The sequence below is a fragment of the Misgurnus anguillicaudatus genome, chromosome 6 (assembly GCF_027580225.2).
Source record: "Misgurnus anguillicaudatus chromosome 6, ASM2758022v2, whole genome shotgun sequence".
Lineage (NCBI taxonomy): Eukaryota > Metazoa > Chordata > Actinopteri > Cypriniformes > Cobitidae > Misgurnus > Misgurnus anguillicaudatus.
The window spans coordinates 30,416,592-30,442,810 of record NC_073342.2 but is presented as its reverse complement, the minus strand read 5'-3'; the positions used below and the strand labels follow the sequence as shown (position 1 = coordinate 30,442,810).

The 26,219-nt window shown below is 40.1% G+C and overlaps 1 long non-coding RNA gene across 1 annotated transcript; it reads right to left on the bottom strand.

Moving 5' to 3' along the window:
* Positions 1-4,253: 4,253 nt before the first annotated feature.
* LOC141364197 (uncharacterized) lies at positions 4,254-24,684 on the bottom strand. The gene is made up of 3 exons (XR_012369843.1): positions 24,649-24,684; positions 4,585-4,688; positions 4,254-4,402 (listed from the first exon to the last, which is right to left on the bottom strand). It is a non-coding gene; the product is annotated as an uncharacterized lncRNA (long non-coding RNA).
* Between the last annotated feature and the right edge of the window lie 1,535 nt (positions 24,685-26,219).

The following is a 26,219-nucleotide window of genomic DNA, read 5'->3' as shown; positions in this document are numbered from 1 at the left end:
ACACACACACACACACACACACACACACACACACACACACACACACACACACACACACACACACACACACACAATAAAAACATAGAACACATCTCCCATATATATACTGTATATCCCTACATACATACTGACATATAAACTCATATATCCACACATAATATAGGCTCCATATACATACACATATACACACATATACATCAGAATTGCTCAAAATGGATTAAGTTAAACAAAAAACACAGCCACTGTCCAAAAGTGGCAATTATAGGATAACAGACAGAGCAATGCATCATGCAGTGGTGTCAAAAGTATTCATATTCATTACTCAAGTAGAAGTATAGATACTAGAGTTTAAAAAGACTTTTGTAGAAGTTGAAGTATCAACTCAAGCTTTTTACTCAAGTAAAAGTGAAAAAGTATTGCTTTCAAAACTACTTAAAGTATAAAAGTAAAAGTAATGTAAGGGAAAAAAAATGTCATTACAGAAAAAAGCCTAGGCCGCACCACAGGGGCCTATTGTGCACTACCCTATCTCCTCTAAAAAACGTTTCTAACGGCCATAATAACTATAGTGTTATATTAAAATGTTAATGTTAAAAAATGTGGGATGCACTAGGGCCAGGGGTATGCAATGTCAGTCCTGGAGTGCCCTGCAAATTTTTAGCTCCAACCCTTACAAAACCTTGGCTACCTGTAGTTTCAGGTGACTTTTTCAGGGGCTTTTGATTAGACCTGGAGCTAAACTCTGCAGGACATCGGAACTCCATGTTGCCTACCCCTGCACTAGGCTATCTGTTTCAACTGCATACGGTATATGCCCATTAAAAATGAACGCATTTTAGTACAATGCAAACAAGTACATTAAAGCAGTTCTCAAACTGGGGGCCGCGAGATGGTGCCAGGTGCCCCAGTTTTATAATATTTCATGAAATACATTACTTTATTATAAATTCTGTGTAATTAAACCTCAGAACAATAAGGCTACTAAACAAAATCAATACATTTGTATAATTTAATGTTTTGTTTAATTCAAATTTTGTTTTAGAATGTTTTATGTCATACATTTTCTTTGGGGGGCTGCGAAGGAATCCACTGTACACAAGGGAGGCCGCAAAAAATGGTTTCATAACCAATGCATTAAAGAACCTTATATCTGTACTACTGAGCATTATATATAAATATTCAAATATTTTAATGGTGCAAAAAGTCAAAATTCAAAGCAGGGCCGCTGCTGGCCAAATTTTTACAGTGGGGCCCTCTCTAGTTAAAAAACAACAAACTATAGTATGTGTGAGGATAGAAATATGCTATTGTTATCATTTATAATTGTATTTTTACAGCAACACAATCTACAATTACACACATATGCAATTATATATTAAAGCCTATATTTCTGCATCTGTACCAGTGTAGCTAATGGACTTCAGCTTAATCTAATGTGACAAAGCTGATCTTACATGTCAGTGAAAATCCAAGTAATTTTGAAGAATGTCTTTCTTGTAAGTAAATTAAAAGTCAGGTTTAAGGAAACAGCTGATGTCTATTAACAAAAGCAAAAGTTGGTATGTATGGTTATGTGTTTGATTGATTTAACACTCAAGCATTTAGCTAAGTAGGTTTTGTTAATGCAAATAAAATTTATGGCAGTTATTACAAAACAACAGATGTCTTTAGCATAGATATCTTTGCCATGCTTCAAAACGCAACGCAGCACAATGTCATTTAAGTTGAACAACTGAAGTTACATGATATAAATTGGTACATTGTTATACTATTTAAATCACACAGATGGGTTGGTGTCAGCAGACAGCTATAAATTTACACAGGCTTGGGAATGTGAACTGACCTGAAAGTGATCCGCGAGTTTTATTTCGTCCTTTTCCAATTGAAGACAGAATGCCGTGTTCTGTTAATGTACAAACGGATGGCGGATGATATCAAAGCATCGCGAGAGCAAACTGCTCCGTATGCTTTCTAATCGCTCTCGCGGTTCTTTTATGTTTATCTTTGCAGAGCTATCGAACAAACTTTGATCATCTGCAGTCAGCTGGGGGGCGGGGATTGCGTACAAACCAATAGGGAGTCGGAATGGTGTATGTTTATACTTCTCATCCAACCACAAATCGCATTCATCTGGATGATGCAATTTATCAAGATAGGTTTTTTACGCTGAATCCGGAATGTAAAAAAAAGAAAACAAGCCGAAATTAAAAGAAGTAACGAGGCGATTTTTAAAATGTAAGGAGTAGAAAGTACAGATAATTGCGTGAAAATGTAAGGAGTAGAAGTAAAAAGTCGTTTGAAAAATAATTACTCAAGTAAAGTATAGATACCCAAAATATCTACTTAAGTAAGGTAACGAAGTATTTGTACTTCGTTACTTGACACCTCTGGCATCATGTTCTATAAAATTATCATGTTTGTAGCGGGATCTAAAGGATTAATATTTACAAAATACTCCTAGTGGAGTTGGTTACTAATAATAGTAAATGTGTAAAGTAGCATAAAATGGAATTACTCAATAAAGCAAGAAAAAAACTACCTTAAATTTGTATCTATTTAATGATTGGATTCCACAACTAAACAACAACAACACAGCACATACATACAAGACAATACAGCATTTACTGTAGGTGTAGCAAGTGAACCAAATTTACTGATGGCTTAATTTAAGAAATGTCCTATTCCGCTTCTGATTTGGCTGTAAGATTCGCTGATTGTGGGTGCATAATATATGATGAATTCTGATCCGTATAGTCTAACCATGTAGATGAGCCGCGTGCACAAAAAGCCAGCTGCGGTGCCGAATTCCTATAACTTATTTTTTGCGAATGTGCGCAGATATTACATAAGTTCGTTTTGTTAGGTATTCCTGGCATTAAAGTAACAGCAGCGTAAACGATGTTTATAAACTATTAAAATATCATTTTAGTTTTTTATCCTTAACTTTAGAAAAGTTCAATGTTAAAGTTGATGCTTATTCAGTTTGATTTATTTTTATTTTACTTATTTAGTTTAAATTATTAATATATGCCTATTTTATTGTTTAAGGTGAATAATCCAGCTTTTGCATGCACGGTTTATGTTTGGCTGAATTTATGTTGGACTTGTTTTTATGTGATTTTTTTATATTTTGTTATTTTTCCTTGGCACTGCCACTTTTTCAAGTTGAAACGTTTTTTGTGTGTGTGTGTGTGTGTGTGTGTGTGTGTGTGTGTGTGTGTGTGTGTGTGTGTGTGTGTGTGTGTTTGTTTACTTGAGAAAATGCTTAACTAATAATAATAATAATACATAAGTCTTATATAGAGCTTTTCAAAGAACACAAAGACGCTTTACAAATGAAACAAACAAAAATGAGAGTGCTAATATAGGTTGTAGGCTAGTTGAAACAGGTGAGCTTTTAGCAGTTTTTTATAGGTGGTCAGTGAGTCCAAGTTTTTAATGTGGATAGGGAGTGAGTTCCAAAGGGTGGGGGCGGCAATGGTGAAGGCTCGGTCCCCCAAAGTTCGGTGTTTTGATTTGGTGATAGGTTTGAGGGGGTTTAAGTCGGCAGAGCGGAGACGTCAGAAAGGGCGGTGATGCTGAATGGCAGATGTTACATTTATTATTTGTATATAAAAAATCATTAGACTATTTGACTACCAATCGAATAAGTCGAGAGATGAATTGGTTGAAAAAAGAATCGGTAGTTGCAGCTCTACTCCAAACTGGAATTGATGTTTGTCTTGGGGCTACACCATCTGAACAAGGAATAAACCATCCACTTGTCTTTAGACACTCAGTTGTGAGTTTGAGACAAACAAAACAAAACGTTTGATCGCATCTGGTGCATACAATGTTTTTACATTTCTCTGTGTTGTGTGAAATCAGCAAGCCACATGTTGGGCAAGCACGGACAGCTGGACAGACAATATTTTTAGCATCTTTTAATGTAATAGTCCCACAATCCCTGAGCAAATCCTGATCTTTATTGCTACAGCCTTCATTGTCACATCTATCCGAGCGAGGACGATTGCCCTTCCATTCTTTCTCACAGTGCCAACAGAACTCAAAGGTTCTGCCATGCTTTGCTGTGCACACTGTACACTTTACACAAATATTACTTGAGTTTGTTCTCTCCATGAGCCAGTCACAACCAGGGCACTAGAGAAAAGAGAAAATGTATATATATATATATGTATGATACGTTTATAGCTTTTATAATGTTTATAACTGACATACAAAAAAAACAAAGAGATGTAGGAAGTATACTTACATTCTTGATGTCTACTATCTTTCTAGTAGAATTGCTGGCAAGTTTTTCCTCAAAGAATTGTTGCTCTTCAAGTGTAAGTTTAGCTAATTTACAGACTTCACTGTAGGACCACAGGACTTTACACAAAGGACATCTCAGCTCAGCTTTGCCCTGCAATTCAGTTTTTGAACACTGATCTATCATCTCACAGATAGTTTTCAAATACATTATCGTAAAGTAGGAGTCATTTTTTTGTATCATCGCACTAGAACTAAACACTAAAAACCAGAAATGAATACTTTAAATATAAGAAATTTTTAATAAAAACCGTTTACGTGGAAAACAACACTTACATCAGTCAGTTGTATTTTGCAGTAATCAGTCAGTGTATCTGGACCAGTGATGTGACCACAGGATAATTTTGCTCTTAAAACATCTGGATCATCATCATATGGATCTGATGGGGAAATGCTTAAACATTACAAAACTATATGTATTTACCCTGTATCAGATATATAATTATTTTGTATTATTCTTAAATGTTTTCATTTGTTTCCTTGATTGTTCACATTTTTAAATGCATGTTAGTGTCTGTTAGTGTTTAGAACATTGTTTAAAATAAAAAAAATGAATTAATTGAAAAATGTATCATACTAAGAAGAGCAAACCAAAATGTAATATTTTTTTTCTTTTTGCTAATGTGTGCTGTAAAAACATAGCCTTTGAAGTTGATTGTTTGTCTATGGATCTGTCTGTATTGTGTTTATCATAAATTAAAATTATAGCTTAATGGGGTTCCACTCGTTAGCATTAGTTAAGTATATTAGTTAACATGATTTAATATTGAACAATACTTAATAATCTTAGTACAGGTTAATTTTAATGTTTACTTATACGTTTTGAAAATTAAAAGTTTTCTTAATATTAGCACGATGCAAAACAATTAACATGAACAAATTAAAATAATTGAATTTCCATTAACTAAGATAAACAACAATTATTAAATGCTGTAAAAATATAATTGTTTATTGTTAGAACAAAGTAGCTTATAAATCGACATGTTAATGAGTAGAACCTTGACTTGATCCCCATGTGTGAGCGCATATGCTATCAAAATATACATTTTGGTTTATGACATTCCATAAAACATGTTTAATAATTACCACAAATAAAAAATTACAATAGCACAGGGTAAATGATATCATATACTAATATAAAATATAATACCATAGGCCTGAGCTAGGTTTCCCAAAAGAATAGTAAGGCTAAGTAGATCGTAAAAACGGTCATACGAATCATCTTAGGGCATAATGGTGCTTTTCCATTGCATAGTACCCCACGGTCAGGTCGTGTCGACTCGTGGGGGCTTTTCCACTGAGTACAGTAGGCTACGTAGTACCCGATACTTTTTTAGTATACCATCTCGGTTATGGGCATTTCCCAAAATCATCGTAACTTACAGGGAGTGCAGAATTATTAGGCAAGTTGTATTTTTGAGGATTACTTTTGTTATTGTACAACTACAGTGCTCTTGGTCAATTCAATATGTTAACAAAAAAGGTGCGAAGCCCTATTGTTTTTGCTCGGATTATTATTTTTATTAGGGCCCGAGCACCGAGGAGCAGGCCAGAATGGCCTGCACCGAAAGGTGCGAAGCCCTATTGTTTTTGCTCGGATTTTTTTTATTTATTAGGGCCCGAGCACCGAGGAGCAGGCCAGAATGGCCTGCACCGAAAGGTGCGAAGCCCTATTGTTTTTGCTCGAATTTATTATTTTTTTTTTTATTTTTATTTTTTTTTTTATTTTTATTTTTTTTAACACTTTTGGGCATTTTGGGTGCCTTAACATACTCGAAAACTCTTGAAATTTGGCACAGACATTAGAGTCATCCGTCATTGCGAACAGACAAAGGCTGGAACACAGGCGTGGCACAGGGGCTCTGTAGCGCCCCCTGTAATGAAAAAAAAAACATTGATGCACAGATCGGGCAAACATGCACGCACATGTACAAGAGTTGGTACACATATAGATCTCATCGACCCGAACAACTTTCGCCCTCTAACATTTTGGCTCCGCCCAACAGGAAGTCCGCCATTTTGGATTGTTTAAAAAATGCATGCAGTGAACTTTTGAATACTCCTCCTAGGGGATTCATGCAAATGACACCAAACGTGGTGACCATGATGTCAAGACATTGGACTTGCTAAATTGCGAAGGGATTTTTGATATCTCGAACGGTGTTGCAATGGCGAAGCGGCAAAGTCATGGCGAAATCAGAGAAACAGAAAGTGTCTAATATCTAAGGCAAAAAATGTTTTATAGTGATGACACGCGGGGTGTTTGTTCGTCTGAAGATTCCGATCGCATCGATGTGCCTATTGTAAGTCTCGGGTATAGCGCCACCACCAGGCGCCAGGAAGTGTTGCAGTCACAAAGGTTGATTTTTTTGACAGTTCCATGTGATGTTCTTTTAAATACTCCTCCTAGAATCTTTATGCGATTGACACCAAAAGTGGGCAACATGATGCCAAGACATAGTAGATGATAAATTGCGAATGGATTTTTGATATCTCGAACGTTGTTCCCATGACAACGCTTCAAACTTTACTTTCATTTTAAAAGCATATTTAAGCCCTTCAGTTGCATGCAGTGAACTTTTAAATACTCCTTCTAGGATATTCATGCGATTGACACCAAACGTGGTCAACATGATGCTGAGACATTGGAGATGATAAAATGCGAAGGGATTTTTGACATCTCGAACGCTGTTGCCATGGCAACGCATCAAAGTTTACTATTATTTCAGGAATATTTAAGCCTCTTGGCATGCTTAGATTAACTTCAAATTTGGCACACACATCAGAGTTGTCAACTGTTAAGTGTTGACAAACAGGTCAGACATAGGTGTGCCTCTTAAGTTGCTCACTAGCGCCCCCGTTTGTCCAAAATGTGGGGTTTCTTTTACCTACAGTCCCCAATTGGATCAGTAACAACATAAATAGTCCACCGATATTTACCCACTTGATGCACTTGCCCACCGTGCATCGTTTTCTCGGAGGCACCGTGTAGCGGTAAAAATACGTGCGAGGGCCCGCCATCGCTGCTTGCAGCTATATTTTTTTTTATTATTTTTATTTTTTTTAACACTTTTAGGCATTTTGGGTGCCTAAACATACTCGAAAACTCTTGAAATTTGGCACAGACGTCAAAGTCGTCCGTCGTTGCGAACGGGCAAAGGCTGGAACACGGGCGTGGCAAAGGAGCTCTGTAGCGCCCCCTGTAATGCAAAATAAAACATTGGTGCACAGATCGGGCAAACATGTACGCACATGTATGAAAGTTGGTACGCATATAGATCTCATCGACCCAAACAACTTTCGCACTCAAACCTATTAGCTCCGCCCAACAGGAAGTCGGCCATTATGGATTGTTTCAAAAACGCATGCGGTGAATTTTTAAATACTCCTCCTAGGGGATTCATGCGAATGACACCAAACGTGGTGATCATGATGTCGAGACATTGTACTTGCTAAATTGCGAAGGGATTTTTGATATCTCAAACGGTCCTGCCATGGCGAGGCGACAAAGTTGTGGCGAAATCAGAGAAACAGGAAGTGTCTAATATCTAAGGCAAAAAATGTCTTATTGTGATGCCAAGCGAGGCATTTGTTCGTCTGAAGATTCCGATCGCATCAATGTGCCTATTGTGAGTCTAAGGTATAGCGCCACCACCAGGCGCCAGGAAGTGTGTTAGTCATGAACTTTTAAATACTTCTTTTAGGGAATTCATACGATTGACACCAAACGTGGTGAACATGATGCTGAGACATTGGACTTGCTAAATTGCGAAGGGATTTTTGATATCTCGAACGGTGTTGCCATGGCGAGGCGACAAATTCATGACGAATTCAGAGAAACAGGAAGTGTCTAATATCTAAAGCAAAAAATGTCTTATTGGGATAAAAACGCTGTGTGTATGTTCGGCCAAGGATTCCGATCGCATCGATGTGCCTATTGTGAGTCTCGGGTATAGCGCCACCAACAGGCACCAGGAAGTGTGGCAGTCACAAAAGGTGGATTTTTTGACAGTTGCATGCGGTGTACTTTTAAATACTCCTCCTAGGATTTTCATGCGATTGACACCAAAAGTGGTCAACATGATGCTGAAACATTGTAGATGATAAATTGCAAAGGGATTTTTGATATCTTGAACGCTGTTCCCATGGCAACGTGTCAAACTTTACTCTCATTTAAAAGGCATATTTAAGCCTTACAGTTGCATGCAGTGAACTTTGAAATACTCCTCCAAGGATTTTCATGCGATTGACACCAAAAGTGCTCAACATGATGCTGAGACATTGTAGATGCTAAATTGCGAAGGGATTTTTGATATCTCGAACGCTGTTCCCATGGCAACGCCCCAAACTTTACTTTTATTTCAGGCATATTTAGGGCTCTTGGCATGCTTAGATTAACTTAAAAGTTGGCACACACATTAGAGTTGTCGGCTGTTAAGTGTTGACAAAAAGGTCAGATAAAGGCGTGTCTCTTAAGTGGCTCACTAGCGCCCCCGTTTGTCTAAAATGTGGGGTTTCTTTTACCTACAGTCCCCAAATGGGTCAGTAACAACATAAAATAGTCCACTGATATTTACCCACTTGATGCACATGCCCACCGTGCATCGTTTTCTCGGACGCACCGTGTAGCGGTAAATAAACGTGCGAGGGCCCGCCATTGCTGCTTGCAGCTATATATATATATATATATTTATTTTTTTTTAACACTTTTGGGCATTTTGGGTGCCTTAACATACTTGAAAACTCTTGAAATTTGGCACAGACGTCAGAGTCGTCCGTCATTGCGAACGGGCAAAGGCTGGAACACGGGCGTGGCACGGGGGCTCTGTAGAGCCCCCTGTAATGCAAAATAAAACATTGATGCACAGATCGTGCAAACATGTACGCACATGTACGAGAGTTGGTACGCATATAGATCTCATCGACCCGAACAACTTTCACCCTCTACCATTTAAGCTCCGCCCAACAGGAAGTCAGCTATTTTGGATTGTTTAAAAAATGCATGTGTTGAACTTTTAAATACTCCTCCTAGAGGATGAATGCGATTGACACCAAAAGTGGTGAACATGATGTCGAGACATTGGACTTGCTAAATTGCGAAGGGATTTTTGATATCTCGAACGGTTCCGCCATGGCGAGGCGACGAATTCATGGCGAATTCAAAGAAACAGGAAGTGTCTAATATCTGAGGCAAAAAATATCTTATTGTGATGCCATGCGGGATGTTTGTTCGTCTAAAGATTCCGATCGCATCGATGTGCCTATTGTGACTCCCGGGAATAGCGCCACCACCAGGCGCCAGGAAGTGTGTCAGTCACAAAGGTGATTTTTTTTCACAGTTCCATGCGATGTTCTTTTAAATACTCCTTCTAGGATTTTCATGCGTTTGACACGAGAAGTGGTCGACATGATGCCGAGACATTGTAGATGAGAAATTGCGAAGGGATTTTTGATATCTCAAACGTTGTTCCCATGGCAACCTGTCAAACTTTACTTTCGTTTTTAAGGCATATTTAAACCTTACATCTGCATGCGGTAAACTTTTAAATACTCCTCCTGAGGAAATAATGTGATTGACTCCAGAAGTGGTCAACATAATGGTGAGACATTGTAGATGATAAATTGCGAAGGGATTTTTGATATCTCAAATGCTGTTCCCATGGCAACGTGTCAAACTTTACTTTCACTTTCCAGCATATTTAAGACTGACTGTTACATGCTGTGAACCTTTAAATACTCCTCGTATGGGATTCATGCGATTGACACGAGAAGTGGTCAACATGATGCCGAGACATTGTAGATGATAAATTGCGAAGGAATTTTTGACATCTCGAACGCTGTTCCCATGGCAACGCGTCAAACTTTACTTTAATTTCAGGCATGTTTAAGGCTCTTGGCGTGCTTAGTTGAACTTTAAATTTGGCACACACATGAGAGTTTTCGGCTGTTAAGTGTTGACAAAAACGTCAGATAAAGGCGTGTCTATTTAGTGGCTGACTAGCACCCCCGTTTGTCTAAAATATGGGGTTTCTTTTACCTACAGTACCTAAATGGGTCAGTAGCAACATGAAATAGTCCACTGATATTTACCCACTTGATGCACATGCCCACCGTGCATCGTTTTCTCGGAGGCACCGTGTAGCGGTAAAAAAACGTGCGAGGGCCCGCCATTGCTGCTTGCAGCTATATTTTTTTTATTTTTTTCAACACTTGAGCTAATTTGGGAGCCTTAACATACTCAAAGTCTTGGAATTTGGCACACACGTCAGAGTCGCGTGCCACTAGGCTCATGCAAAGGCTGGAATACGGGCGTGGCAAGGGAGCTCTGTAGTGCCCCCTGTAATTCAAAAACAAACATTGGGGCACAGATCGGGCAAAAATGTACGCACATGTACGAAAGTTGGTACGCATATAGATCTCATCGACCCGAACAACTTTCGCCCTGTAACATTTAAGCTCCGCCCAACAGGAAGTCGGCTATTTTGGATTGTTTCAAAAATGCATGCGGTGAACTTTTAAATACTTCTCCGAGGGGATACATGGGATTGACACCAAACGTGGTGATCATGATGTCGAGACATTGTACTTCCTAAATATTGAAGGGATTTTGTGATATCTTGAACGGTTCTGCCATGGCAAGGCGACAAATTCATGGCGAAATCAGAGAAACAGGAAGTGTCTAATATCTAAGGCAAAAAATGTCTTATTGTGATGACATGCGGGGTGTTTGTTCGTCTGAAGATTCCAATCGCATCGATGTGCCTATTGTGAGTCTCGGGTATAGCGCCACCACCAGGCGCCAGGAAGTGTGTCAGTCACAAAGCTGGATTTTTTTGACAGTTCTATCCGATGTTCTTTTAAATACTCCTTCTAGGATATTTATGCGATTGACACCAAAAGTGGTCGACATGATGCCGAGACATTGTAGATGATAAATTGCGAAGGGATTTTTGATATCTCGAACGCTGTTCCCATGGCAATGCGTCAAACTTTGCTCTCATTTTCCAGCATATTCAAGGCTGACAGTTACATGCTGTGAACCTTTAAATACTCCTCGTATGGGATTATGCGATTGACACCAGAAGTGGTCGACATGATGCTGAGACATTGTAGATGATAAATTGCGAAGGGATTTTTGATATCTCGAATGCTGTTCCCATGGCAATGTGTCAAACTTTACTTTTATTTCAGGCATGTTTAGGGCTCTTGGCGTGCTTAGATTAACCTAAAAGTTAGCACACACATCAGAGTTGTCGGCTGTTAAGTTTGGACAAAAAGGTCAGACATAGGCGTGTCTCTTAAGGGGCTCACTAGCGCCCCCGTTTGTCTAAAATGTGGGGTTTCTTTTACCTACAGTCCCCAAATGGGTCAGTAACAACATAAAATAGTCCACTGATATTTACCCACTTGATGCACTTGCCCACCGTGCATCATTTTCTCGGAGGCACTGTGTAGCGGTAAATAAACGTGCGAGGGCCCGCCATCGCTGCTTGCAGCTATATTTTTTATTATTATTATTTTTTTATTATTATTTTTTTTTACGTTTCGGGGCAATTTGGGGGCCTTAACATACTCAAAAACTCTTGAAATTTTGCACAGAGGTCAGAGTCGTCGGCCATCAGGTCCGGGCAAAGGCCGGACCACGGGCGTGGCAAGGGAGCTCTGTAGCGCCCCCTGTAATTCAAAAACAAACATTGGGGCACAGATCGGGCAAAAATGTACGCACATGTACGAGAGTTGGTACACATATAGATCTCATCGACCCGAACAACTTTCGCCCTCTAACATTTAAGCTCCGCCCAACAGGAAGTCGGCCATTTTGGATTGTTTAAAAAATGCATGCGGTGATCTTTTGAATACTCCTTCTAGGGGATTCATGGGATTGACACCAAACGTGGTGATCATGATGTCGAGTTAATATCAGTGGACTATTTCATGTTGCTACTGATCCATCTAGGTACTGTAGGGTAAAAGAAACCCCTTTGTGTCAGTCACAAAGCTGGATTTTTTTGACAGTTCTATCCGATGTTCTTTTAAATACTCCTTCTAGGTAAATAATGTTATTGACACCAGAAGTGGTCAACATGATGCTGAGACATTGTAGATGCTAAATTGCGAAGGGATTTTTGATATCTCGAACGCTGTTCCCATGGCAACGTGTCAAACTTTACTTTCATTTTTACTAGGGATGCACCGAATCCAGGATTCGGTTTCGGATTCGGCCGAATACTGGGCTTTTTGGCGGGGTTCGGGTTCGGCCGAATCCTAGATTTTTTTTCCACCGAACCGAACCCTAGGCTTGCGCTACGCTGGTCGACGTCACGCAGCTGTTGATTACACACATCGGGTGCTGACGTGGAGATGAGCTTTTTCCTTCGGTCAGCTGGACACACCAAAACTTTTAAACACCGCTGAAAATGCCTTGAGGACCCCAAATGCCAGCTGTTTTTCAGCCGAGCGCTTGGTAGCTGTGATGCTTCAGCTGTGAGCCGGTTGGTTGCTGTGGTAATGTCCTGCCCCTCCTCCACTGTAATTGGACGGCCGTGTGAAGACTGTGACATTGACGAGCGGAGCTTCTCACTCAAAGTTAAATATAGTTTTCAGCGCGGAGCTGCTTGCTTATTGGAAAAACGCTTTCATTATGCATAGGCTTATGGTAATTGTCAAAATAGTTTTTCCAACTTGTCATCCTGGCATAATGTACAGTTAAAATTAAATAAAATGAAAAATACACTGCTGTGGACGTTTTTTACTTCATTAATGTGTTTTACTGTGTTGGAATAAGGATGCGAGTAGGATTCGGTATTCGGTTTCGGATTCGGCCGAATCTTAAACGGTGGATTCGGGATTCGGCCGAACCTAAAAAATCTGGATTCGGTGCATCCCTAATTTTTACACATATTTAAGACTGACAGTTACATGCTGTGAACTTTTGAATACTCCTCGTATGGGATTTATGCAATTGACACCAAAAGTGGTCAACATGATGCTTAGACATTGTAGATGCTAAATTGCGAAGGAATTTTTGACATCTCGAACGCTGTTCCCATGGCAACACGTCAAACTTTACTTTTATTTCAGGCATATTTAAGGCTCTTTGTGTGCTTAGATTAAATTTAAATTTGGCACACACATCAGAGTTGTCGGCTGTTAAGTGTTGACAAAAACGTCAGATAAAGGCGTGTCTATTTAGTGTCTCACTAGCGCCCCCGTTTGTCTAAAATGTGGGGTTTCTTTTACCCTACAGTACCTAGATGGATCAGTAGCAACATGAAATAGTCCACTGATATTAACCCACTTGATGCACATGCCCACTGTGCATCGTTTTCTCGGAGGCACCGTGTAGCGGTAAAAAAAACGTGCGAGGGCCCGCCATCCCTGCTTGCAGCTATATTTTTATTTTTATATCGCACTGTAGGTGCGAAGCCCTATTGTTTTCCTTAGGATTATTAGGGCCCGAGCACACCAGGGTGTGAGGACCCTATTGTTTTTGCTCAGTTTATTATTATGGCCCGAGCACACCAGGGTGTGAGGACCCTATTGTTTTTGCTCCGTTTATTATTATTATTAGGGCCCGAGCACCGAGGAGCAGGCCAGAATGGCCTGCACCGTGGGTGCAAAGCCCTATTGTTTTTGCTCCGTTTATTATTATTTTTCTTCTTCTTCTTCTTCTTCTTCTTCTTCTTCTTTTTCTTCTTCTTCTCCGAAATGGATCGCATTTTTCAGGGCATAAACATACCCGAAAACTCATGAAAATTTGCACACGCGTCAGAAGTGGCGAAAATTTACATGTAGTATAGGCGTCAGAAGTGGGCGTGTAAAAATGGCTCGATAGCGCCACCTGCAAAATTTCAAGAGAACAGTTCCCCCACTACGAAAAACTTACAGATACGAAATTTGGTAGGGTCATCTATCACCCCAAGACCTACAAAAAAGTCTCTTGGAGCTAAGCTCTAAACCCCACAGGAAGTCGGCCATTTTGAATTTTCTCTGTCATTTTTTGACATTTCGAAGCGTCGTACTTTAACGAACTCCTCCTAGAGATTTAATCCGATCATCATCATATTTGGTCAGTCTCATCTAAAGGCCTTTGCGATGCTAAATTGCAGAGCTTTTGACTTTTCGTTGAAGGGCGTGTCCGTGGCGGCCTGGCAAAATGTGATGTTTCGCCATGAAACAGGAAGCTGATGTAATTCAGGCATACATTGTCCGATCTGCCCCTGACTTCACAACTTTGATAAGGGTCCAGGCCTGAACACATCAACTTGGCATAACTCAGTAACACTTATAGCGCCACCTAGAGGCAGCCGGAAATACCATGTTTTACGCTGTGACTTACTGCTCTTAGATATTTAACCATATCAACATCATATTTCACCAGTGTAATCTCAAGACCTTGTGTGATGATAAAAAGCAACGACCTTGACTTTTCATTTAAGGGCGTGTCCGTGGCGGCCTCGCAAAGTATCGCTAAATTAATCGCATTTTTGACAGCCTAAACAAGCTCAAGAAGTCATAAAACATTGCACACACGTCAGAAGTGGCGAAAATGTACATGTGGCATAGGCGCCAGAAGTGGGCATGTAGAAATGGCTCGATAGCGCCACCTGCAAAATTTTAAGAGAACAGCCCCGCCGCTACGAAAAACCTACAGATACTAAATTTGGTAGGGTCATCTATCACCCCAAGACCTACAAAAAAGTCTCTTGGAGCGACGCTCTAAACCCCACAGGAAGTCGGCCATTTTGAATTTTTGCTGTGATTTCTGTGCAAATTTTGTCATTTCCAGGCTTTGTACTTTAACGAACTCCTCCTACAGATTTTATCAGATCGTCATCATATTTGGTCAGTCTAATCTAAAGGCCTTTGCGATGTTAAATTGCGGAGCTTTTGACTTTTCGTTGGAGGGTGTGTCCGTGGCGGCCTGACAAATTTCAGCGTTTTCGCCATGAAACAGGAAGTGGTTCTAACTCAGGCATTCAATGTCCAATCTGCCACACACTTCAAATGTTTGATAAGTGTCTTGACCTGAACACATTTCAATGCCAATATTCAGCTTCAGTCATAGCGCCACCTAGAAGTAGCAGGAAATGTCATGTTTTGCGTTGTGATTTACTGCTCTTAGAGATTTAATAAAATCATCATCATATTTGCCCAGACTGATCTTAAGCCCTTTGCGATGATAAATTGTGAAGATCTTGACGTTTCGTTGGAGGGCGTGTCCGTGGCAGCCTGGCAAAGTGTGATGTTTCTCCATGAAACAGGAAGCTGTTGTAATTCAGGCATACATTGTTCGATCTGCCCCAGACTTCAAACGTTTGTTAAGGGTCCCGGCCTGAACACGTCAATTTAACAATAATCAGGTTCAGTCATAGCGCCACCTACTGCACACAGGCGTTGTGGCACATCAATTTTCCTTTGAATATTCACCTATATTTACCCACTTTAATGCATATCCCCCTGGTTCAATGCTTTACTAAGGCCATAGGGTGGCGGTGCACATGCGTGCGAGGGCCCTTCCATCGCTGCTTGCAGCTTTAATTATTATTATTATTATTATTATTATTATTCTTCTCCAAAATGGATTGCATTTTTGAGGGGCTAAACATACTCGAAAACTCATGAAAATTTGCACACGCGTCAGAAGTGGCGAAAATTTACATGTAGTATAGGCGTCAGAAGTGGGCGTCTTAAAATGGCTCGATAGCGCCACCTGCAAAATTTCAAGAGAACAGCCCCCCCACTACGAAAAACATACAGATACGAAATTTGGTAGGATCATCTATCACCCCAAAACATACAAAAAAGTCTCTTGAAGCTAAACTCTAAACCCCACAGGAAGTCGGCCATTTTGAATTTTTGCTGTGATTTCTGTGCAAATTTTGTCATTTTCAGGGTTCGTACTTTAACGAACTCCTCCTACAGATTTTATCAGATCGTCATCATATTTGGTCAATCTCATCTTAAGGCCTTTGCGATGTTAAATTGCGGAGCTTTTGACTTTTCGTTGGAGGGTGTGTCCGTGGCGGCCTGACAAAGTTCAGCATTTTCGCCATGAAACAGGAAGTTGTTATAACTCAGGCATACAATGTCCAATCTGCCCCACACTTCACATGTTTGATAAGAGTCTTGGCCTGAACACATTTTAATGCCAATATTCAGCTTCAGTCCTAGCGCCACCTAGAGGTAGCAGGAAATGCCTTGTTTTACGCTGTGATTTACTGCTCTTAGAGATTTAATAAAATCATCATCATATTTGGTCAGACTGATGTTAAGCCCTTTGCCGTGATAAATTGCGAAGATCTTGACTTTTCGTTGAAGTGCGTGTCCGTGGCGGCCTGGCAAAGTGAGATGTTTTGACATGAAACAGGCATACATTATCCGATCTGCTTCAGACTTCACACGTTTGATAAGGGTCCCGGCCTGAACACGTCAATATAACAATAATCAGGTACCATCATAGCGCCACCTGCTGCACACAGGCGGTGTGGCACACCAGTTTCCCTTTGAATATCCAGCTGTATTTACCCACTTTAATTTATACCCCCCTGGTTTACTGCTTTACTAATGCCATAGGGTAGCGGTGCATATGCGTGCGAGGGCCCTTCCATCGCTGCTTGCAGCTTTAATTATTATTATTATTCTTCTTCTCCGAAATGGATCGCATTTTTGAGGGGCTAAACATACTCGAAAACTCATGAAAATTTGCACACGCGCCAGAAGTGCCGAAAATTTACATGTAGTATAGGCGTCAGAAGTGGGCGTCTAAAAATGGCTCGATAGCGCCACCTGCAAAATTTCAAGAGAACAGCCCCCCCACTACGAAAAACATACAGATACGAAGTTTGGTAGGATCATCTATCACCCCAAAACGTACAAAAAAGTCTCTTGAAGCTAAACTCTAAACCCCACAGGAAGTCGGCCATTTTGAATTTTTGCTGTGATTTCTGTGCAAATTTTGTCATTTTCAGGCTTCGTACTTTGACGAACTCCTCCTACAGATTTTATCAGATCGTCATCATATTTGGTCAATCTCATCTAAAGGCCTTTGCGATGTTAAATTGCAGAGCTTTTGACTTTTCGTTGGAGGGTGTGTCCGTGGCGGCCTGACAAAGTTCAGCATTTTCGCCATGAAACAGGAAGTTGTTATAACTAAGGCATACAATGTCCAATCTGCCCCACACTTCACATGTTTGATAAGAGTCTTGGCCTGAACACATTTCAATGCCAATATTCAGCTTCAGTCCTAGCGCCACCTAGAGGTAGCAGGAAATGCCTTGTTTTACGCTGTGATTTACTGCTCTTAGAGATTTAATAAAATCATCATCATATCTGGTCAGACTGATCTTAAGCCCTTTGCGATGATAATTAGTGAAGATCTTGACTTTTCGTTGAAGGGCGTGTCCGTGGCAGCCTGGCAAAGTGTGATGTTTCGCCATGAAACAGGAAGCTGTTGTAATTCATACATACATGGTCCGATCTGCCCCTGACTTCACACGTTTCATAAGGGTCCCGGCCTGAACATGTCAATATAATAATAATCAGGTACAGTCACAGCGCCACCTACTGCACACAGGCGTTGTGGCACATCAAATTTCCTTTGAATATCCACCTATATTTACCCACTTTAATTCTTATCCCCCTGGTTCACTGCTTTACTAATGCCATAGGGTGGCGGTGCACATGCGTGCGAGGGCCCTTCCATCGCTGCTTGCAGCTTTATTAGGGCCCGAGCACCGAGGAGCAGGCCAGAATGGCCTGCACCGAAAGGTGCGAAGCCCTATTGTTTTCCTTAGGATTATTATTTTTATTTTTTTATTTTTTATTTTTTTCAACACTTGACCTAATTTGGGTCCCTTAACATACTCGAAAACTCTTGAAACTTGGCACACATGTCAGAGTCCCGAACCACTAGGCTCATGCAAAGGCTGAAATACGGGCGTGTGCACAGGGGCTCTGTAGCGCCCCCTGTAATGCAAAAACAAACATTGGTGCACAGATTGGGCAAGCATGTACGCACATGTACGAAAGTTGGTACGCATATATATCTCATCGACCCAAACAACTTTCGCCCTCTAACATTTTAGCTCCGCCCAACAGGAATTTTTGGATTGTTTAAAAAATGCATGCGGTGAACTTTTGAATACTCCTCCTAGGGGATTCATGCAAATGACATCAAACGTGGTGATCATGATGTCAAGACATTGGACTTGCTAAATTGCGAAGGGATTTTTGATATCTCGAACGGTGTTGCCATGGCGAAGCGGCAAAGTCATGGCGAAATCAGAGAAACAGGAAGTGTCTGATATCTATGGCAAAAAATATCTTATTGTGATGCCATGCGGGGTGTTTATTCGTCTGAAGATTCCGATCGCATCGATGCGCCTATTGTGACTCCCGGGTATAGCGCCACCACCAGGCGCCAGGAAGTGTGTCAGTTACAAAGCTGGATTTTTTTGACAGTTCCATGCAATGTTCTTTTAAATACTCCTTCTACGATTTTCATGCGATTGACACCAAAAGTGGTCACCATGATGCCGAGACATTGTAGATGATAAATTGCGAAGGGATTTTTGATATCTCAAACGCTGTTTCCATGGCAACCTGTCAAACTTTACTTTCATTTTAAAGGCATATTTAAGCCTTTCAGTTGCATACAGTTAACTTTTAAATACTCCTTCTAGGATTTTCATGCGATTGACACGAGAAGTGGTCAACATGATGCTGAGACATTGTAGATGATAAATTGCGAAGGGATTTTTGATATCTCAAACGCTGTTTCCATGGCAACCTGTCAAACTTTACTTTCATTTTAAAGGCATATTTAAGCCTTTCAGTTGCATACAGTTAACTTTTAAATACTCCTTCGAGGATTTTCATGCGATTGACACGAGAAGTGGTCAACATGATGCCGAGACATTGTAGATGATAAATTGCGAAGGAATTTTTGACATCTCGAACGCTGTTCCCATGGCAACGCGTCAAACTTTACTTTAATTTCAGGCATGTTTAAGGCTCTTGGTGTGCTTAGTTGAACTTTAAATTTGGCACACACTTCAGAGTTTTCGGCTGTTAAGTGTTGACAAAAAGGTCAGATATAGGCGTGTCTCTTAAGTGGCTCACTAGTGCCCCTGTTTGTCTAAAATGTGGGGTTTCTTTTACCTACAGTCCCCAAATGGCTCGAAACAACATTAAATAGCCCACTGATATTTTACCCACTTGATGCCCTTGCCCACCGTGCATCGTTTTCTCGGACGCACCGTGTAGCGGTAAAAAAACGTGCGAGGGCCCGCCATTGCTGCTTGCAGCTATATTTATTTTTATTATTTTTTTATTTTTTATTTTTTTCAACACTTGACCCAATTTGGGAGCCTTAACATACTCGAAAACTCTTGAAACTTGGCACACATGTCAGTGTCCCGTACCACTAGGCTCATGGAAAGACTGAAACACGGGCGTGGCACTGGGGCTCTGTAGCGCCCCCTGTAATGCAAAAACAAACATTGGTGCACAGATCGGGCAAGCATGTACGCACATGTACGAAAGTTGGTACGCATATAGATCTCATCGACCCGAACAACTTTCGCCCTCTAACGCCGGCTATTTTGTATTGTTTCAAAAATGCATGTGGTGAACTTTTAAATACTCCTCCTAGAGGATTCATGGGATTGACACCAAACGTGGTGAACGTGATGTCGAGACATTGTACTTGCTAAATTGCGAAGGGATTTTTGATATCTCGAACGGTGCCGCCGTGGCGAGTCGACAAAGTTGTGGCATAATCAGAGAAACAGGAAGTGTCTAATATCTAAGGCAAAAAAGTTCTTATTGTGATGCCAAACGGGGTGTTTGTTCGCCTGAAGATTCCGATCGCATCGATGTGCCTATTGAGAGTCTCGGGTATAGCGCCACCACCAGGCGCCAGGAAGTGTGTCAGTCACAAAGGTGGATTTTTTTGACTGTTCCATCCGATGTTCTTTTAAATACTCCTTCTAGGATATTCATGCGATTGACACCAAAAGTGGTCAACATGATGCTAAGACATTGTAGATGATAAATTGCGAAGGGATTTTTGATATCTCGAACATTGTTCCTATGGCAACGCGTAAAATTTTACTTTTATTTTAAAGGCTTATTTAATCCTGACAGTTGCATGCAATGTTCTTTTAAATACTCCTTCTAGAGAAATAATGTTATTCACACCAGAAGTGGTCAACATGATGCCGAGACATTGTAGATGATAAATAGTGAAGGGATTTTTGATATCTCAAACGCTGTTCCCATGGCAACGCGTCAAACTTTTTACTTTCATTTTAAAGGCTTATTTAAGCCTGACAGTTGCATGCAATGTTCTTTTAAATACTCCTTCTAGGGAAATAATGCGATTCACACCAGAAGTTGTCAACATGATGCTGAGACATTGTAGACGCTAAATTGCGAAGGGATTTTTGATATCTCGAACGCTGCTCCCATGGCAACGCCCCAAACTTGACTTTTATTTCAGGCATATTTAGGGCTCTTGGCGTGCTTAGATTAACCTAAAAGTCGGCACACACATCAGAGTTGTCGGCTGTTAAGTGTGCACAAACAGGTCAGACATAGGCGTGTCTCTTAAGTGGCTCACTAGCGCCCCTGTTTGTCTAAAATATGGGGTTTCTTTTACCTACAGTCCCCAAATGGCTCAGTAACAACATTAAATATCCCACTGATATTTACCCACTTGATGCCCTTGCCCACCGTGCATCTTTTTCTCGGACGCACCGTGTAGCTGTAAAAAAACGTGCGAGGGCCCGCCATTGCTGCTTGCAGCTATATTTATTTTTATTAGGGCCCGAGCACCGAGGAGCAGGCCAGAATGGCCTGCACCGTAGGTGCGAAGCCCTATTGTTTTTGCTCGGATTATTATTTTTATTATTATTATTATTTTTATTTTTATTTTTTTTAACACTTTTGGACATTTTGGGGGCCTTAACATACTCGAAAACTCTTGAAATTTGGCACAGACGTCAGAGTCGTCCATCATCGCCGAAAGCCAAAGGCTGGAACACGGGCGTGGCACGGGGGCTCTGTAGCGCCCCCTGTAATGCAAAAACAAACAGTAGTGCACAGATCGGGCAAAAATGTACGCACATGTACGAGAGTTGGTACACATATAGATCTCATCGACCCGAACAACTTTCGCACTCTAACCTATTAGCTCCGCCCAACAGGAAGTCGGCTATTTTGGATTGTTTCAAAAATGCATGCAATACTCCTTCGAGGGGATACATGGGATTGACACCAAACGTGGTGATCATGATGTCGAGACATTGTACTTCCTAAATTGCGAAGGGATTTTGTGATTTCTCGAACGGTTCTGACATGGCGAGGCGACAAAGTCATGGCGAATTCAGAGAAACAGGAAGTGTCTAATATCTAAGGCAAAAAATGTCTTATAGTGATGACACGCGGGGTGTTTGTTCGTCTGAAGATTCCGATCGCATTGATGTGCCTATTGTGAGTCTCGGGTATAGCGCCACCACCAGGCGCCAGGAAGTGTGTCAGTCACAAAGCTGGATTTTTTTGACAGTTCTATCCGATGTTCTTTTAAATACTCCTTCTAGGATATTCATGCGATTGACACCAAAAGTGGTCAACATGATGCTGAGACATTGTAGATGATAAATTGCAAAAAGAGTTTTTATATCTCGAATGTTGTTCCTATGGCAACGCGACAAATTTTACTTTCATTTTAAAGGCTTATTTAAGCATTACAGTTGCATGCGATGTTCTTTTAAATACTCCTTCTAGGTAAATAATGTTATTGACACCAGAAGTGGTCAACATGATACTGAGACATTGTAGATGCTAAATTGCGAAGGGATTTTTGATATCTCGAACGCTGTTCCCATGGCAACGTGTCAAACTTTACTTTCATTTTTACACATATTTAAGACTGACAGTTACATGCTGTGAACTTTTGAATACTCCTCATATGGGATTCATGCGATTGACACCAAAAGTGGTCAACATGATGCTGAGACATTGTAGATGCTAAATTGCGAAGGAATTTTTGACATCTCAAACGCTGTTCCCATGGCAAAACGTCAAACTTTACTTTAATTTCAGGCATATTTAAGGCTCTTGACGTGCTTAGATTAACTTTAAAGTTGGCACACACATCAGAGTTGTCGGCTGTTAAGTGTTGACAAAAAGGTCAGATAAAGGGGTGTCTATTTAGTGGCTCACTAGCGCCCCCGCTTGTCTAAAATGTGGGGTTTCTTTTACCTACAGTACCCAAATTGGTCAGTAGCAACATGAAATAGTCCACTGATATTTACCCACTTGATGCACATGCCCACTTTGCGTTGTTTTCTCGGAGGCACCGTGTAGCGGTAAAAAAACGTGCGAGGGCCCGCCATCGCTGCTTGCAGCTATATTTTTTATTATTATTATTTTTTTTAACACTTTTGGGCACTTTGGGTGCCTAAACATACTCGAAAACTCTTGAAATTCGGCACAGACGTCAGAGTCGTCGGCCATCAGGTCTGGGCAAAGGCTGGAACACGGGCGTGGCAGGGGGGCTCTGTAGCGCCCCCTGTAATGCAAAAACAAACATTGGGGCACAGATCGGGCAAACATGTACGCACATGTACGAAAGTTGGTACGCATATAGATCTCATTGACCTGAACAACTTTCGCCCTCAAACATTTTAGCTCCGCCCAACAGGAAGTCGGCCATTTTAGATTTTTTTAAAAATGCATGCGGTGAACTTTTGAATACTCCTCCTAGAGGAATCATGCAAATGACACCAAACGTGGTGATCATGATGTCGAGACATGGGACTTGCTAAATTGCGAAGGGATTTTTGATATCTCGAACGGTTCTGCCATGGCGACGCGACAAAGTCATGGCGAAATCAGAGAAACAGGAAGTGTCTAATATCTAAGGCAAAAAATGTCTTATTGTGAAGACACGTGGGGTGTTTGTTCGTCTGAAGATTCCGATCGCATTGATGTGCCTATTGTGACTCCCGGGTATAGCGCCACCAGCAGGCGCCAGGAAGTGTGACAGTCACAAAGCTGGATTTTTTTGACAGTTGCATGCGATTGTCTTTTAAATACTCCTTCTAGAATATTCATGCGATTGACACCAAAAGTGGTCAACATGATGTTGAGACAATGTAGATGATAAATTGCGAAGGGATTTTTGATATCTCGAACGTTGTTCCCATGGCAACGTGTCAAACTTTACTTTCATTTTAAAGGCATATTTAAGCCTTACAGTTGCATGCGATGTTCTTTTAAATACTCCCTCTAGAATAATCATGCAATTGACACCAAAAGTGGTCAACATGATGCCGAGGCATAGTAGATGATACATTGCGAAGGAATTTTTGACATCTCGAACGCTGTTCCCATGGCAACGCGTCAAACTTTACTTTTATTTCAGGCATATTTAAGGCTCTTGGCGTGCTTAGATTAAATTTAAATTTGGCACACACATCAGAGTTGTCGGCTGTTACGTGTTGACAAAAACGTCAGATAAAGGAGTGTCTATTTAGTGTCTCACTAGCGCCCCCGTTTGTCTAAAATGTGGGGTTTCTTTTACCTACAGTACCTAAATGGATCAGTAGCAACATGAAATAGTCCAATGATATTTACCCACTTGATGCACATGCCCACCGTGCATCATTTTCTCGGAGGCACCGTGTAGCGGTAAAAAACGTGCGAGGGCCCGCCATCGCTGCTTGCAGCTATATTTTCAATTGTTATCGGGAAACTCAGCACATGTCAGGCCATGCACACAATAATAATAATACTTAATTTAAACCTTAATCTTATGGTCTAATAACATAATTTAACGGCAGAATTGAAAATGTATTAAATTTAAACAACTATAAAAATAATAAAAAATATGGTGGAATTAAAAACGACTCCCCATTATGAGCTTTTTAATCGCAACAATTATTATATAATACATCATCCAGCTTGTCACATGACATTTCAGACTGTTCAGGTTTCATTTCAGACTTATTTAAAATATCCATAAACTAAATATCCACATTTTCATATTGTTTAATTTTTTGTGACTTAAAAGCTCAAGAAAACATACTTGGGAAGAAAAATTTAAAAGTTGTAGTCTATGTTATGTTATTGTAAACCCATCTTAGTCATTTAAAATTACACCCCCTTTCCTTCAAACTGGATTTCTGACATTTCCAGCCCTGCTTATAATTTATTAAACTGAACAATATAACGTAATTTACGACATGTAAATATTTAATTATTAAATCGTATTTGTACTCTATTGGATTATTTGTTTTTCAAATATTTTAACAATGGGTTCAAAAAACTCACCAATGTCGCTGCACTTTTTCACAAGGTTAATGCCGATCTTATAGTCATTTTTATCATATCGTTTTTCAATAGGTCTACTTGACATTTTGATAAGTATTGTCTGGAAATTAAATACGAAATAAACAAATAAGAAAAGGAAAAACTGCAGTCTGGTTTCGTCTGTCTGGGGTTATTATACTCCGTTTCTAAACACTTAAGGGAAATCACGTGATGTCTCTTAAAGAGGAGGAGATTCTGTAAATTATTACCTATTGTGAACGCAGCACGTGGATGTGTTAGATTTTGCAACCAGAAATATAAACTGGACCATATATGCATAAGACAAATCATTGGAATTATTGAAATTGTGGAATGGTTGGTTTAGTTTTTAAATCTTATTCATTTTTAACCTCTTACTTTTGTCATCACTTTTTCTGTTTAGTAGCCTTCCTTTTTAAAGGGATAGTGCACCCAAAAATGAAAATTCTTCCATCATTTACTCACTCTCATGTTGTTACAAACCTGTATACATTTCTTTATTCTGATGAACACAAAGGAAGATATTTTGAGAAATGTTTGTAACCAAACCGTTCGTGGACCCTATTTACTTCCATAGTATTCTTTTTCCTACTATGGAAGTTAATGGGGTCCACGAACGGTTTGGTTACAAACATTTCTCAAAATATCTTCCTTTGTGTTCATTAGAATAAAAAATTATACAGGTTTGTAACAATATGAGGGTGAGTAAATGATGAAAGAATTTTTATTTTTGGGTGAACTATAGAGGAGGAACGCTTTCCTTTTTAAACAAACAACATATGATGAAAAAAATTACTTACATGCCACCAAAACACTCATTCATCAATAACTCTCTGGAAAAATATTATACATTTCCAATAATTTGCAGGAGATCGTCTTTTGGCAGCGTGAAAAAATACCGAAAAAGCAAAACGCTCAACCTTGTGCAACAATGTAAATAGCATGTTACAAATAACCCTGCATTAGTTTTTGCCCGGCGCATCCGTATTTACCACAAAATTTTGTTGTGAAGTATAAAATATATTCCTGCAGTGTTCTTGTTCTATTATGTGGCATTACTTTCATATTTCTGTGGTAATTACCACAGGATTGTTATGTAATATTCTTGCAGTATTCCTGTATTATTCTTGTGGTATTACTTTCATTTTTTTGCAGTATTTCATCTTCTACTCTGTCTGTAAATAAATGTAAGTAAAATACAAGAAATTAGTGCAAAACTGAGTCTGTGGATTTTATTAAACAAACTATGTAAAACCACTTATTATTAAACAGAGGAAACGGTTTCTATGGTGAATATCATCGTCCTGCATTCTGTCACATGCACGTTGGGAGTGAAGACTGGCCCGTGTGGTCCGATGCAACAGACAAGCTACTGTTGCTGAAATTGGTGAAAAAAGTGAATGCTGGTTCTGATAGAAAGGTCTAGTGGAGTCCATACATCGAATGGACTGGTCAAGGGCTGTTTTGGTGACAAAAGGGGGACCAACACAATATTAGGCAGGAGTTGATAAAGTTATGGCTGATTGGTGTACAGTGTATTTAGAAGAGCCATA